Consider the following 6,489-nt stretch of genomic DNA (forward strand, 5'->3'; position numbering starts at 1 on the left):
ACCAGCAAATTGGCCAAGTCAGAGCTTGTCAATGAAAACTTGCTCATGTGTAACCGGCTTACAGCTGAAAATAATATGAACGTAAGAGATGAACGTAGTAAATTTGGTGCTACTTTTCAGTCTACAAGAGAAGTTAGCTCACAAGAATGTGTATAAAGGTGCATGCCTGAACTTTGACTGAGAGAAGTGTTCTTAAACAGTGTTTGTCAGCACAGATAATTATATCAGACAAAAAGTGAGTTAAAAAGTCAAGAGAACCAGCCTCGCTCCCATGGAGAGAAGAAGAGAGGGCCTGGGAGCAAGGGTGGGACAAAACATGACAAACCGGATGGTGAAAGTGCAGATGTCTTCTTCAAATATCATTGAATGCTATATGCTCAGACCAACATCACTCCCAACCATGGATACTCTGTGCCTTGCACAATTTGCTGCTTATTATTTTAAGGACCACAAAAAAGAATGGCAAGAGACATCCAACTCTCAGCCACAAGTTATTACTGACAGTGTGGTTGAATTACAGCATCCCTTAGTACTGAATAACAATAATGAACTTTGTTGGAGTGTAGACTGTATATGGGGCATCAGGGCACTACTTCATTGGCTGGTGTTTGAATGGAGGGGAATACCCGAGTACCTGGAGAAAAATCTCTCAGGGCAGAGTAGAGAACCAACAAACTCAACCCACATATGACACTGAGTCTGTGAATTGAACCCAGGCCACATTGGTGGCAGGCCAGTGCCCTCACCAGTGCACTACCACTCTCCCCTTGTGTAGTTCTAAATAAGGGTTGTCAGATAAGGTATCACACACCAAGTAAGTGAGAAAGAATCAGAAAATAGTTTCACCAATTACTTACCATATTTACTTGAATAAGTGCCACAGCATTTATTTAATTTTTCGTGCCTCAAGTGCATCACTTATTTGGGGACAGCACTTATTTGAGGGAGGCGCTTATTTACCTTCTATCTAATTAACAGAAAAGTATTTTACTTAATGGTGTAGCAGTGAATTGCAGTTCAGTTCAGTTCAGTTCTTTATTTTTCTAATACCGGGTAGGTATTGTTAACAACCTGGACATGCCCACAGGTAGCAGATGCTAATCTAGGTGGGTCATGTCGTAACTAAAAAGAGTAGGTAGACAAGTTTACATAAAAAAATCAAGAAGATAAATGTACAAGTGAATAAATTATAAAATTAAGTTTCTGAGTTAATTAGCACCACATTAGGAGAAAGCGCTATTAGATATCTTATTTTACAAAAATTCTTAATAGATCTAAATCTGGAATGATATACAATTAAGGCTATACTTATTACTCGAGTAGATACGGTATGCTCTATTACCCATGGTGAGAAGAAAGTGATCTGCTTGACAGTGATACAGTCAAATTAATTAGAGCTATATGGAAGAAGAAATTTGAGCTCCACATCTGAACTTAATGAAAGGGTTGTTACAGAAGCTCATGAAGTTTTGGAACATAAGAAGGGATGGTATATTTCACTCCTGACTGCATGAATGATCAAGAAATTGATACGTTCAGAATTATACATCGCTCTTCTGTCAAAATAACACTTACTCTAGTTAAACTTATTTACAGTTTCTTTTCGCTGGTAATATTTCGGTTTTGCAACAGTTTGTCACAATATTTTATTTGCTTTATCTTTTAACATTACATAACATTGATTTCACATACCTGGTACAATAATTATTGATCACTAAGTATGGTATTGCTCTTTTCTTTCTAGTATGTTATACCTAAATTTTCTAAATGTTCACGTACACAATATATATGTAGTTTGGGTGTGTGCACCTGTGGATGCGTCTGTGTGTGATGTGTGTAGTGTGACTCTGACATATTTTAGCAAAGTCAGTTTGCATACTGACAACCTAGTACTTTTAACCTATTGGCTATTTTAAGTTGCCAGTACCCTGGTACATTTCTTTGTTTGTTTACTCTTCTATTCCCATTAGAACTAAATAACTAATACCAAATGTAACAAAGAATATTAATTATTGTTATTGTAGTAAAGATCAAAAGGCAGGGACCAATATCCATCAAATCTTTGAAAATAAACAGCTAAAAGTACATACCAGTTAAAATACAAATACAAGTATTAAACATATGAATAGAAAGTTCTGTACTCACTGTTGTTTTAGATTCGTGACAATTTCGTGTCAGAGATAAGAATTTAAGATAAGATGAAGCTGGCTTTTTTAATCGTCGAAACCGTGCCTGCATCCAACCCTCCACGTTCCAAAAAAAAGACCAAGAAAAGCAAGTTTGTACTGCTCAAAGCGGCGCTCTGCTGTGAGCTGGAAAAGACTCCCAGGTAGACTTGCGGCTAAAACAATCAAGCGGCAGTTATCGGTCGGCCGTTGAGATAAGTAGCGGCTATATAACGACGTCTGGTGGCCGAAAGACATCATTAAGTCTCAAAGCCCGCAAGTCTTGACGTCTCTTGAAGCACTAAGAGGCGTGGAGAAGGTTGCAAGACGAGTTTGCAACCTTGTCCGGCTCGAGCCAGTTGTCGATCTGTGGGGCTAAGAGTTTGCAAGCACAGCGCCTAAAAACTAAGCGCCCCTCGGGCCAAAAAACGCCAAAGTTAGAAAACAATGGCAATTTCCCACGCGTTTAATTGCTTCCCACTAGGAATTGGAGTTGTGCTTGCAGACTTAGTCCCATTTTGAATGTGTTCTGTGGCAGGAGATCCATCAATGTTGTTGTACACGATTACCCAAAATGCACTATGAACAAGAAGGACTACGAATAATCTCGTGCTCACCACATGAACATGTACAAATGTCAAAAATACGCATGCGTTCTGTACGTGCATTCGCGTGATAGGTAAATGTGCTTACCACATGGCGAAATGCAAGGAAAAAATTCCAAACTATAGACCATCCCTTATTTTACTCAGTGTAAGAGAAGAGCTACGAGTAGTCAAGGGGTTTTCTTGACGTGGATCTCAGCCTACTCTTGGGAAGCCTGTGGCACTTGTGGTTGAAGCTACTGTTATTGCCTTTGGATTTGCGGCACTTGTGGTTCGCCTTTGGAGTTCGTGAGGACATTTTTGGTAAGACCTTCTTTTGCTTTTTCTTTCTTTTGGCCACCCTCCCGGGGATTTATGCTCGGCTTTTGCCGTAACCCGGGGTACGCCACATCTGTTTCTGCTATCTTTTCCGCTTTTTCAGTTTTTTTTTCCCCTTTTTTGGGCTTCCTTTTGCCCTCTTGTCCTTTTTTTCTTCTTCTTTTTTCATTTGTTTTTTCCCCAATTGGGCTTTGTGCCCTTTGGTGTTGTTTGGCCATTTGGCCTTTTGTGCATAGTTTCTTTTGTGGAAATCCCGCAAAAGTTCCTTGTATATATATATATTTTACGTGGGTGAGCCCCACGTTTTGTAGTTGGAGTTAATATTGAAATTAGCCGTTAATTTGTTCAGCCTGAGGCTGCCTTAAATAGTAAATAGTTAAACTATAACAAAATAGTTAAAATATTATACAGTAAAGTAGTATTTAGTTAACGTTTGGTTTTTTCTCGAGCTGGTGGCTTTGTTTGTGTCCTCTTGGCTTTTGGGCGAAGCTCGTTTTTTTCTTGTTTATTCTTTCCTGTTCCTGTCGTTCATTTTGAAACAAAAAACAAAACAAAAAACAAAAAAACATTATGAGGCTGCCAAATACTCTTAATATTTTGACCGGCAGAAAATTGGCCGGCAAGTTGAAGGAAGATATAATGAAGGAGGTTGTTGTCCAGTTTGGGGATGTTGACTCCATCTTGGCTGTGCAGATTGGTTATGAGATTGTTCGGGTTACTTTTTGCTCTGATGAAGCCTTTAGCAGGGCAAAGTCTATGGAAGGCGTATCTCTTTTTGGACTATGGTGTAAAATCTTGGGTGGTGGCCCTGCTACCACTTTGGTCCACGTTTTCGACTATCCCTTTGAGGAAAGCGATGTTGAAATTGAGCATGCTCTGGCTGATTTTGGTGAGGTAAAAAAGGTCAGGAAGCAGACCTATCTGTCGAGTCAGCAAATTTACACTGGTACTAGGTTGGTCTCCATTGTTCTGAGGGAAACCCCTCCTAGGTCCATCTCTATTGATGGGTATCACTGTCGCATCTGGTATAGAGGGCAACCTATTGTGTGTAATCTGTGTTCTAAGCAGGGGCATGTGTCTGCCAACTGCCCGAATAAGGATAAGTGTCGCCTTTGTGGGCAGTCCGGCCATTTTGCTCGCTCCTGTCCCAATCCATGGGGCGGTTCCTCTGATGCTGATAGTGTGGGTTCGTCGGCTCTTAGTGTTTCTGACTTTCCTCATCTGACTACGGGTCCCTCTCCTGGAGGTGCCCCGGCTGGTCTTGCTGTTGTTGAAAGGCTTTCGGACGATGGGTCAAATGATGGGAACGCAGATGATGAGAACGCAGATGATGAGAACGCTGACGATATGAGCTCTCCTCTCGGGCCTAGCCCTATGGAGGATGAAGTTGTTCCTAGCTCTGTTACAAATGGCGCCGCCAGTAGTCCTGGCGTCACTAATGAACCTTTGGTCGTTTCTGTCAGCGACAGAAGTGAAAAAGGTGGAATTGTTAATGATATAGAAAGTACCGTAATTAAAGAGAGTAAAGTAAGTGTTAGTACTGTTGTTGAAAGTGATTTGCTTGATCATGGTAATGATCTGCAAAGTAATGTTACTGAAAATGGAAACGTTAATGTAGTTGGAAATAATGTAAGTGACAGTTTGCAAAATGGTGTTATTGAAAATGAAAGAATTCCTGATGATGATGATGATGATGCTGTAGTTGATAATGACTTTGACGTTAGTAATGATGCTAAGGGTATCACCAATAGAAAACGGAAACTCAGTACCGATAGTGAAGATAATATTAATGAAGGTTCCGCTAAGGTTGGTAATATCTCTCTTGAGTCTGAGTCTGATGTGTCTTGTGAAGCCGGCTCTCCAACGCCCTCTCCTTCTGCGCTTGGTGGGGATGTGGTGTTGGTGGCCGAGACTGACGTTTCTCTTGATGTCTCTGCTGCTGAGTCCCTTGACTCCTCTCTCCTTGAGGATGGTCAGCGGACGGATTTCTCTCCCGAGTAGTTTTTTTCTTTTTTTCCTCAGTCATGGCCAGGTTTCTAACTGTTAATGTTCGTGGTTTACGGGACGCAAATAAGCGTTCATCGTTCCTTCAGTGGCTGTCACAGTCTACGGTCGATTTTGCGTGCCTCCAAGAGACGCACGTCCCTTCAAGTGCCGAGTGCACATCTTGGTTCTCTCCTTTCGGCTTTCAGGCCGTTGCGTCGCCTGGTACAGCTTTTTCTTGTGGCTCGGTTCTCCTGTTCCGGCCCAAGTATGTCCTGCGTAAGAGCCTTTGTGACTCTTCTGGCCGCTTTGTTTTAGCGGAATTCGAACTGAACGGTATTGTTTTTCGGGTGGTTTGTCTATATGCGCCAAACCAAAACCCGGCGCGCGATGACTTTTTTCAGTTTGTCTCAGATACTGTGGATCCCGCTATCCCCACTGTTTTATGTGGAGATTTTAATGCGGTGTTTAGTCGGCCTTTGGATCGTCGTGGCCCTGTCCCCCAAAATCCAGCTCCGGACAGCTCCGGTTCCCTTCAGTCTCTTTTTAATGACTGTTGCGTCGTGGACATTTGGCGTTACTTGCATCCTAATACGGCAGCTTTTACGTGGCTGAGAAGTGATGGGACCCTTTCGTCTCGAATAGATTTGATCGGTTGTCCTATACCTTGGGTTCACTGTGTCAAGTCATGTGAAATTTTACCCTGTCCTTATTCGGACCACTCTGCTGTTCTCCTTGTCTGTCCTATTCCTACCCCTCTACCTCGGGGTCCTGGTCGTTGGAAAATGAATATTTCTATCTTGAAGGAACAGGAGTTTGTTTCTTTAGTTGAGGATTTTTGGAAGTCATGGAGGCTGCGTAAACCTTCCTCTTCCCTCCATTCTTGGTGGGACAGGGGTAAGGAACATATTAAGAGCATTGCCATCCGTTTTTGTTTGGGTAAGCAGGCTGAACGAAAGACCTCCCGTTCCCTGTACACTGCCCTTGCTTGCCACCTGAAGTCGCATATTGATGCCGGTAGGATTTCCTTCCTGGACGTTTACGAGAAGGTGTTAAAAAAGATCTCGGAGTTGGACAGTTTTGAGGCTGAGGGGGCCCGAATCCGTTCCAGGGTGCGCTGGGCGGAGGAGGGTGAGATGTCTTCGAAGTATTTCCTGCGTCTCGAGAAGAAGCGTGGCACCTCGGACTGGATTACCGCCATGCGGCGCTCTGATGGTTCCCTTGCCACGGATATTTCGTCCATCTGTTCTTCGTGGGTAGATTTCTACTCATCTCTGTTTTCTGCTGGTAGTATTGATCTCTCTGTGCAGGATGATCTCTTGAACAGTCTGTCCTCTCGTCTTCCCCCAGCGGCCTGCGACTCTTGTGAGGGTCCTTTGACTGTGGGTGAGGTTTTTCAGGCTTTGGATGGTATGGCT

General features: G+C 42.7%; 1 long non-coding RNA gene across 1 annotated transcript in view; it reads right to left on the reverse strand.

Annotated features, from left to right (window-relative positions):
- The window catches only part of LOC138054138 (uncharacterized), a 6,374-nt gene extending 3,639 nt beyond the window's left edge, over nucleotides 1–2,735 (reverse strand). Inside the window, exon 1 of the long non-coding RNA XR_011133259.1 lies at nucleotides 2,146–2,735. This is a non-coding gene — a long non-coding RNA (uncharacterized lncRNA). The remainder of the gene's footprint in view (nucleotides 1–2,145) is intronic.
- Between the last annotated feature and the right edge of the window lie 3,754 nt (nucleotides 2,736–6,489).

This window comes from Montipora capricornis, chromosome 1, assembly GCF_036669925.1.
Source record: "Montipora capricornis isolate CH-2021 chromosome 1, ASM3666992v2, whole genome shotgun sequence".
Taxonomy (NCBI): Eukaryota; Metazoa; Cnidaria; class Anthozoa; order Scleractinia; family Acroporidae; genus Montipora; species Montipora capricornis.